This window comes from Corylus avellana, chromosome ca6 (genome assembly GCF_901000735.1).
Source record: "Corylus avellana chromosome ca6, CavTom2PMs-1.0".
Taxonomy (NCBI): Eukaryota; Viridiplantae; Streptophyta; class Magnoliopsida; order Fagales; family Betulaceae; genus Corylus; species Corylus avellana.
The window spans coordinates 11,219,561-11,230,287 of NC_081546.1; the positions used below are offsets into that span (position 1 = coordinate 11,219,561).

At 35.9% G+C, this 10,727-nt stretch overlaps 1 pseudogene; it reads left to right on the forward strand.

The window, feature by feature from the left end:
• Positions 1–4,827: 4,827 nt before the first annotated feature.
• Positions 4,828–7,017, forward strand: LOC132185174 (probable prolyl 4-hydroxylase 12; annotated as a pseudogene).
• Positions 7,018–10,727: the final 3,710 nt, after the last annotated feature.

Here is a 10,727-nt window from a genome sequence, read left to right on the forward strand (position 1 = left end):
ATCCACTTTGTGTGCTTCTCCTGTTATTTTCCCTATATTGTGGTTTTCTGTTTGTTATATTTCCTTTTTTCATGTATTTATTATTTACTTTTCTGTTTTATTTCCCTTTTTTCTCTTCTATTTTTTGTTTGTAATAAGTCTTTGTCCTCCCTTTATGATCTGTCTGTTTGCTTTTAGTCTAGACCTTTGGGTTGTGGATGTAAACGTTATCCTGACTTTCGGGTCGAGGATGATGAGTTTCTGCATGGGGTTTTTGGCTCTCAGGGCCGAGAAATAAGCGTTACCTATGCATTAGATTGTGTCTGTTTGGTGCTGATCTAAACTTAAACCTGATGAATAGTTATGGGTTAGCGGTTATTATTGCCTTTGTTTGGCCTGTTTGGTTGATGATTGTAACTTTAGCTTCGGCTATGATTTGCTTCAGAGCTTTTTCTTTGTTTGTAAGATCTCTTGCTCGCGACCTTTTATCAATGAATGAGTATGAAATGTTTTACCTTTCAAAAAAAAAAAAAAAAAATTATGTCAATCTCAACCAAATTTTATCTAATATATATATAATAGGAAAATGTTAAGGTCACAAAACAAACCCAACTCATGGCTAACTTCTCTCCTACATGTCATTTTTTTTAGGGGGCGTTTGGCAACAGCCTTGAGGCCGACCTCAACACTGTGTTTGTCTTTTTCTGAATATGTCTTTACACTTTTGCCCCTGATTATATTTCTCCCAAAACCGTCCGAAAGCAGCGTCTGTTTTCCCCCAGCATCTCAAATTCCTTCAGCCCACTCTCCATCTCCGTGGCTTCTCCTGAACGCCTGAAGCACCCATCCCCCTGCGAAAATACCTGCTGCCGTTTCACCCCCACCCCTCCCGAAAATACAGCCTCAGTCGTTCCCGTTTCACCGTGCCTTCAGCGTATGCTCTGTTTCGAGCAGGGGGAAAATCAGTGCGCGTCCACAAGGTAAGAGCCTGAATTTCCTTTTTTTTTTCTCCCCCTGTGTCGTTCTTTGTTGAATTCCTTTCGGTTTGGTTGGTTTTTCCTCAGAATTTGGGGCCATTGTTTCTGGCGTTTTGGTTGCTGTTTGGTGTGTTGTGAGGGTTCAAAAATTTTAGGGTTTATTTTTTAGGGTTTCCATTGTAGTTTAAACGGGGTTAGGCCCATTGGATGAGGGTTTTTGTTTGGAAATTTCGGATGTGTTGTGATTTTGTTGATTTTGGGTTCAAATTATTGTGGTTGGTTGTAGTGATTTTCGGTTGTTGGTGCTATATTGTACCCACATTAAGTTTTATGATAGGATTTGTAGTTGTTGATTTTGGGCTCAAATTGGTGTGGGTTTACTTGCGATTTTGGGTGTTAGGAGCCGTGTTGATGGCTGAGAATGGGTGGAGAAAAACGACCCAAAACAAAATTCCACCGGCCCCTACAGAGTGTGTGTGTTTATTACGTTTTTCTTTTTCTGTAATCTGTTTCTGCTTCTGGCCTGTAATTTGAGTGATAAAACTCAAATTACAGTTTGATATATTCTTAAGCTTGAGAGGCATCCTCCATTTTCCTATATTTCGTGCCCTGTTTTGATACACCTCAATAGCAACAGGGCATGTAACCCAGCGTAGAATGTTTCTTACATTTTTAATAGCAACGTGGTACTTAAGTGAGGATTGCAGTTTGCCACTGACCAGGAAAAGAGAGGGAGGGAGGGAAGATATCTTTTTGGAGTTAGAAACTTTAAGCATCAATTTCTTTAACAAGGTTAAGGAACTAGGCATTTCTGGTTGAAATAATGGGCATGCTTAAAGTGTTCGGGGTTAGGATAGGTCTTAGGTACAAGTCTTGCCTATACAATCAGTGGCGGGGTTAGGATTCAATTCTTGTAGGGGCGGTATTAATAAGTTTTTGTTTTTTTTTTCCCCCCTGAAATTACATGTGCTTTGTATTTGATTTTTTTCCTAACAGCATAATCTAAACATTGAGTGGATTAGAGAAATTTCATTGGGTGGGTTTGATTGTTGGAGCTCTGTAGTTCTGTGTAACTGATCAACACTGTTGGGGTTATGATTTTTTGGCAATGGATGGTGGAGTGATTGTGATTGTTGGAAATTTTTAGTGAGTGAATTTTCTACAGATTTTATAAAGCAAATGGGTTAACCAATTTTCTGCAGTAAGTATAATCTAAACATTGAGTGGATTAGAGAAATTTCATTGGGTGGGTTTGATTGTTGGAGCTCTGTGGTTCTGTGTAACTAATCAACACTGTTGGGGTTTTGATTTTTTGGCAATGGATGGTGGAGGAGTGATTATGATTATTGGAAATTTTTAGTGGGTGAATTTTCTGCAGATGTTATAAAGCAAATGGGTTAACCAATTTTCTGCAGTAAGTTTAATTTTTTTTTTTTAGCGTATTGCCGTGCTGGATCGTTGAGAGTAGAAATTGATTTTTTTCTTTTTTTTTTTTTTTTTTTTTTTTCAGGGGTGCCCTCAAAATTTTAACTTAAAAATACTTAAAGAATTTTTTTTAATTTTTTTGACTAGGGGCGCCCCCCTGTATATCCGCCGTTGTATACAATAAAATAAAAGAAAAGGAAAATGGGCTTAAGTGAGGTTGCTTTGTTTCTGACTGATTGTTTTCTACTAAGAGGTTGTTGAGCATCCAAGCTCTTCGGTTTACCACCACCAGATCTTTTTCTGTTGTTACATCTTTGTTTTCTTCACAATATGACAAGGTTGAGTATGTCTGCAAATAGTGATGCATCGAGTGGCCGTCCATTATGCCGCTGTGGAGCTGTAGCGTGCGTAAGGTATTCCTGGACAAATGATAATTACAGCAGAAAGTAGTATGAGTGCGAAAAGTATAAGGTATTGTATGACATTTATTTTCCATGTTTACATTTTTTGACCAGTTTTATTTGGTTTAGGGTATATTATTGACTTTTCTTCCAAATTTTGTATGTTGTAGCAAGTTGGTGATTGTGGCTTCTTTCTTTGGGCTGACAACGAGATGACAGCTTACAAAAAAAAAAAAATCATGCAACGCTTGAAGGATATAGAAGAGCAAACCCGGGCAGAAATTGGTAGACTTGAAAAATTGTTGGCTACTTAACAAACACAGTATAGAACACGTCTAGAAAACATGTTTTAGTCTAGGGATGAGATGTGGAAATCTACGGTAGCGAATAACTAGTCTAGAGAGGTTAAGTTCCAGTTAAAGCAAATGACGTATCAGGCAATGTTGGCTTTGCTTATCTTGCTGGTGTTCCTTTATGTTGGCGGTTACAATGCATCTAGTGGTAGCAAGTTGATGTTAAAATGAACTATTTCCCTCTAAATTGTAGATATTTAACTGTTGTAATTTATATTTTTTTGTGTTTTGTATTAATTGTGCTACTCATTTTACGCAATCATTGTAATTTATATCCGCTTGTTCTTGATATACAACGTATCGACCTTATTTGTGCAAAGCTGGGACAGATACTCTTTTTTTTCCAGAGTAATTCCAATATTAACATAAAACACTTTTTAATTTTAATTTAGATTATTTATAGTTTATTTAATTTATAAATTATTAATTTTTAAATATAAGTATAAGAAGTATAAGTATAAGAAGCTGTTAATGCACATCCAATGATACGTAAACAATGCATTCCTGGTCCTTTATAGAGAATAAAGAAGATAATATATATCATATATATTTGTAATCTGTATCCAAATACAAATCTAGAATTTTTCAAGTCAAATGCCTAAAAAGGGGGAAAAAAAAAAAGAAAGCCCTACAAAATGAGTATATAACTCAGTATCCTTATACACTTCTAGAATTATAAGACAATTGAATCAAACAAAAATGCATATACACTTGGAAAACAGGAAACCAGCCTAGGACACAACCAAACAAAGTCTGCTATCAATAATAATTCAAAAGATTCTCGGACCCCTGTTACAATTATATCACACAATCTCATGTGGGCAACAATATCTAACCTACACAGGAAAACTTGCCCTGCTCTCAGCAAGCAGCTGTGCAAAACTGAACCCAAATTTTGTTACGAAATGTTGTAGTGTCTAATTTTCCTCTTTCTCAATGGGGCATGCATAAACAGGTTTTCAAGCAATTTATTGTGATTCTGCCAACATTTATAAGGAAAAACCAAAATAAAATTCTACACAAGATAAGCAAAAACCAAACTAACAAAATAAAATTTTACAGAACCATAACAAAAAGCTATATGCAGTACCTTCGATCGTGATCGTGTGCGTGGAGTCGTGGCTAGAGCTCTTCTCCACCGAGATTGGCGTCTGGCTTCACTGGCAGATGAATTTCTGGATGCGTGCTCTGGATTTTTGGGAGGCAAAGCCTCTAATATACCCGAGGAAGATAAACAGCAGGTCTAAACAATCAGAGAGGACAATCATAATAAATTTGTGAATAGTATTAAGAAATCACTAAGCTCATATGAAGAATAGAGGCCAAAATCTGAGTTTTCCACTTGCCAGGCTGATAATTAGAGGAAGAATTACCTATTTGTTAACAAATATGAGAGATTATGAGAGAGACAGAAAATCCTCATGGTTTAAATGCGGGCGATATGAGAGAGAACCCTAAATCATGAGAGATTAGAGAGAGAAATAAATAACAACAAGCGACTTGAAGACGGCGATGTGAGAACCTTGTGTTATAGAGGAGATCTTGTTGTTTCCTGTTGGCGTGGGAAGAGATCTAAAGAAAACTGTTCAACTTTGGAAAAGAAGAGCAGAAATCAAAAGCGGTTTTCATCAGCAATTGGGGCGATGTGAGAATTTTTTAGAATAGCCTTGAGGGGTGGGGGAGAAATCAGAAATGGCTTTCCTTAGGCAGCTTCGGACGTGTGTGAGGGGCACTGTGTTGGGGAGACGCTGGCCAGTTTCGTTTGTTCAGCGTGGGAAAGTCACAAAAGAAGGCCTGTTTCAACGTTGGAAGAGAGAGGGGCAAAATGGGGAAAAATGGGTGTATTTTTACCCCAAAAACCGAGCCTTGACCCAGACACTGAACAGTGTCTGGGTTAAGGCTGTTGCCAAACAAAGCCTTATATAAAAAAAAGTTTGAATTTTAAACCATACACATCGTCTTTTCCCCTTTCAGTATCCAAAAATCCTCTCTCAGTCCCTCACTCTCCCTCCCACACTCATCCTCTTTCTCCTCCAGGGAGTTCTTTGGCCACCGGCGAAGCTGTCTGTACGTCACTCCTGTCTCTCTCACTTTGGTGCAAGGTTCCGTCTCTGTCTCTCTCACTCCGGCGACGTCTACGGCCACCGGCGAAGCTCCTGTCTCTCTCACTTCGACGAAGCCGAAGGCTCTGTCTCTCCTCCACCGGCGGTAAGTAATCCCTCTCTCTCCTCCACGTGCAAAATCTAGGGCTTTTTGAAAACTATTGCCTGCTAGAATAGTGTATTAGATTTCTGTGTGTTCAGAGTTTTGAACACTATTGGCTGCTGTTTTTTGAACATTATTGGGTAAGGGTTTTTATTTCTTTTTTTCGTTGGTTGAGGCTGTGTTTGTTCATGCCCTAGAAAAATAGTTTTTGGTTTGAATTACATGGTGAAATTTCAAAGCATTGAAGAATAGACCTTTGAAGAATTTCGAACATAATAGGGCTTTAGTGTATTTAGAGTTTAGATTTAGGGTTTAGATTTTTGTGTATGTATGGTTTAGATTTCTGTTCTTTGAAGAATTTCTATTCTTGCATTGCCATCTTCTTGTAAATGAAATTGTTTATTTCATATTACTTGCTTGGATTTTTCATATGAATGGTAATGGGATTGATTATTTTGCATGCAATTGGTGTCCAAATGGCCATTTAGTATGTGCACTAGAAGATATAGGAGGTCTGATTTAACATCCAAAGCCCTCATTGCTCTGTTCAAATCAAATTTTTAGACTTATGGCATTGTTCATTGTTCCAAGGATAAACCTGTTTTATCATATAAATTGATCAACTTACTAAAGAATTTCACAATATGTCCTTCAGTTACACCAGTAATGGTATACTTCTGTAGTGAGTTATCCTAGTTTTTCTATTTATCAACAACCAATAATGGTTATATGTACAAAACACTTGATTAGTAGTAATAGTTGCATCAACACTATACTGCTGTATAAATAATCTCATTAAGAGCTTGTTATGGTTATATTTCAGATTTGCTACATATATAGTGCTTGATGATAGTATTGATGAAGTTGGATTCCCTGCTTTTACATCTTTCTATATCATCTGAAGTAAATAGTTCACTCTCTAAATTTTTTCAACTCTTGATAGTTAAACTTGATTATGTATGTTGTACTTAATCTACTCGCTTATATATTGAAATCCATTCTGATGTATATCTTTATAGTTTTACCTGATGTGTCATTCTCCTTCAGAGAACAGCATGCCCTTACAGGTTATGCATTTTGGGATCGAAGAGGTTGATCAGAACTGCGATTATTTTGGTAACAAATCAACATTAGAATTAACCAAGCCTTTGATGGAAATAGTTGTTTTGTACCTCTCAAATGCCACACGGGGTGGTGAGATTCTCTTTCCTGAGTCAGAGGTGAGAGATAAACGATATTAAAACTTATTGTATTAATTATCATTTCTAGGTCATGAATTCACAACTGCTTATTAACTGCTGCTGAAACTTTCTCAGCTGGGTAAGATTTGGTCCAGTTGTACAAAGAGTAGTAGCATCCTGAGACCTATTAAAGGGAATGCTATTCTGTTTTTCACTCTTCATCCTAATGCATCTCTTGACAAGAGTAGCTCCCATGCCTAGATGCCTTGTCCTTGAGGGGGAAATGTGGTATGCCACCAAATTGCTCCACATAAGATCTATTAGTGGGGAAAAAGTTTCACCTGAAGTGGATGGCATTGAATGCACGGATGAAGATGAACATTGTCCAAGGTGGGCTGCCATTGGGGAATGTCAAAGAAATCATATATTCATGATTGGTTCTCCTGATTATTATGGGACATGTAGGATAAGTCCTCCCCCCCCAATTTGGAGCTAATGTTACATTCTTTTACTTGATACATAGTAAGCTATTGAGCTTGCGTAGCTTAATAAGATATTGCTGATGGTGGAGAAATTGATTAGCAACAACACTATGAATGTTGTGAATAAAAATGTACCAATATGAATATCTCTGTTATTACTTTGGTTTTCTATGTATCTCTCAGTTTTTTGGATTGTTTCAAGTTGATTGTTGCTTTCTGGATTTAACATTAGTAAAATAAAATTTTTATTATAACAAAAAATATTTTCTTTTATCAGGGAAAAAGAAACTTACTAGATGACAACGTAAGAGTATTCTACATCAATTGCAGTACATTCGGTTAGGTTGGTTATGGTCTTTTGTGCAAATGTTTTTTTTTTTTGGCAATATTGGGAAGAGAGGTGTGGACACTTTATTGTAGTTTCGGTCAATGTAATTTATAATGCATAGTATGGGAGCTGAATTCCAATTTGCAGTAGATAGAATGATAGGTATATGGGAAGTAATTGGCGAATGGGTGTATTTTATTGTCCCTTCACTTCATCTGCATTCCATGGTCCCTTCCACGTAGCTAAACTTAATCACTGTGTGACTCATAGGTGTCAAGGACCATGAATTTTTTGAAAATATAGGCCATTTATTTTCTTTCATCCAGTGAGGTATAGGTCTTGATACGTTGAGCATATAAATCTTTTAGTATCAAGCAACTTGGTTTTTCGAGTTCTGGATGATTCTTAAGTTTGACTATCAACATATAGATGTTTCTTATATTAGATAAACAGTGTATTGATGCTAATAGTACATAGACATCTAGATTCTGATTTTTGTGTCAAAGCATATAAATTCTTGTTATCAAAGAAGGGGCTACTTGACCTTACTCAGTAGTTTATCATTTAGTTAAATTGTGTTGGTTCTTCCAGAGAAGATTGCATGACATATGTTGAATGCCTTTAAATGTTTGTAAGCACTGATATAATCTCTATTCTAAAACATCTTTCTGTAAAGGCATAACAATGAGTGGAAAAACATGCAATCAGTATGTTGAATCTCAAAACAAATGATATTTTCATATCCTCACTCCTATGTTTTGGAGCTATCATTCCTTTCATTCATTTTTTATCCTCTGCGAATCAATATGATTGAATTGTGTCAGGAAAAGTTAATTACTAAGGAGATAGAGGAAGTAGAAGTGGTTGAAAATTTTGAATTGACTTATTGTATGTACAATTGAAGTCTGACGGAGAAATGATGCTTTCCAGTAGTTTTTTTTTTTTTTTTTTTGGCATCACTTTCATATATAGTTTTAGAAATTGAATGTAGACCACACCTCATGAAACAAAGATTATTAGTTTAAATATTCCCTTCCCCCTCGTCTTGGGGCCAAGACCACACCTCATGAAACAAAGATTATTAGTTTAAATATTCCATTCCCCCTCCCCTTGGGGCCAATTACTTTTTTCTTTTTTTTTTTTACAAAAAAGGGTTTAGATAGCTTATTGCTGTATTTTTTCCATGGGCAAAGCTTTTTTGCCAAGTGGTTAATATGTTGTAAGCAATCTTGTCATTGGAGGGAGAAGAAACTTCCACAGGAACTGGCCTACTGAGATGAGATGGTTCTTTGGCACCCTCCTGTTTCTGAATTACCTCAAAATTTAATGTTTTTGGGTGTTTTCTGCAAACTGTAATGAAGTGTCGCATGACTCTCCAAGGAACCAAAATTGTAATGACGCGAGTGTCTAAATTTATCTTTGCACAAAATTTAGGACCTGCAAATGCGTTCATCTACATTTTCTTATAAAATACGCCATTTTGTTACAACCTAATTCTCAAGGACATACACGCTGTTTTTCGACAAGATAAAATTTTAACTTAATACTTGAGACAACTCTAACCTTTCCCGAATATGCAAAACAAACATAAAATAGAGAACTAGAAATAATAGATACATTAGATGCCACATTAAGATACACAATAACTGTGAAGAGGAAAAAAAAATATAGACACTAAAACAACAATCACCCTACTAAAACCCACTCCCCCAAATTCACTATTTTTCCTAAAGCTACATTCAGTTTCCAAATATAAAGAAACAAATCCTCAAAGAACCATACATCACAGACGTATAGTGACAAAAGATCAATCGGACCAAAAACCAATACTTGAATAACTAAATCTAGCTTTGATTATAACATTGACACCTTCATTTGCACGTTATAACTACAAATTAACAGACACTTTCACTGTCTAAAACAACCACCAACCCATAAATCCAACTCTAACCTTTCCCGAATATGCAAAACAAACATAAAATAGAGAACTAGAAATAATAGATACATTAGATGCCACATTAAGATACACAATAACTGTGAAGAGGAGAAAAAAATATAGACACTAAAACAACAATCACCCTACTAAAACCCACTCCCCCAAATTCACTATTTTTCCTAAAGCTACATTCAGTTTCCAAATATAAAGAAACAAATCCTCAAAGAACCATACATCACAGACGTATAGTGACAAAAGATCAATCGGACCAAAAACCAATACTTGAATAACTAAATCTAGCTTTGATTATAACATTGACACCTTCATTTGCACGTTATAACTACAAATTAACAGACACTTTCACTGTCTAAAACAACCAACAACCCATAAATCCAACTTCCCCCAAAAATAAATGAACAAAAAATCAAAGAACCCTATAAAAAACTTTCATAAACAGTAAGAAATATGCAATAAACATAAATGACAAAAAAAAAAAAAAAAAAAGGAATTTGAAGCCGCTAGCCCACCTTGAACCAAATGTTCTTATAGACAAGCTCTTCCATGTTGCTCCCAACACAATCCTTTTAAAAAGTTACATGACAATTTCTCAAAAAGACAAAGTCACATGGCAACTTCCCAAAAAAAACAGTTACATGACAATTCCCTAAAAAATATGCCAACATCAAAGGCATAAACTATATTAAATTTTACTTGCTCTTGGACATAATGACATGTGTCAGAGAGCGGATACTTGAAAGCTCATCACCAGTAATCGTAGGCAAGTATTGTCAATGGTTGAGAAGGGCATAAACTTCATTGAAGATGGGCTGCGCATGCATTGCAATCATTGGGTCTGTTGGGATTATAGCATTGGCGACGCTTATCATCCAACCAAATGTGTGGGGCATATTGATATTGATACCGTAGGTTAGATGCCGCAAAAGGTGAAGCAATACTACTTGGCTCAAAGGAAGATGATATATAGACAATATATGCTGTAGATCAACCTAAATAAGGGAAAAAAAAAAAAAAAACTTTAAGGCAACTTCTTTTAAATATATAACATTAATAACTAAGATAACATGATGAATTTATAAACCTGAGAGCATAGCCAGTATACAATAGACATATCACATCTTCAAAAGGCTGCGACGAAGGCTTCTTCATATTTGTGTTGGCTAATCAATTTTGACAACTCAGACATTGGATCAACCATTGTTGCTGCCACATTGATGGAACCTTACATAATAAATTAAACAAATGAAAAATCATATTTGAGCAAATGATATGTGCACCCAAAATCAGGTGAATCGTCATATTAATCACATGTGTTGTATGAGGCAATGAAGTTTGAGAAGTATTGAGGTCATCTTGAGATAGGTTATGTACCTTCTTCTTTTTCCCCTTCTTGTTGACAGTGTTCTTGCCTTGTTGCTTATTTCGTCCTTGGGATCTTTTAC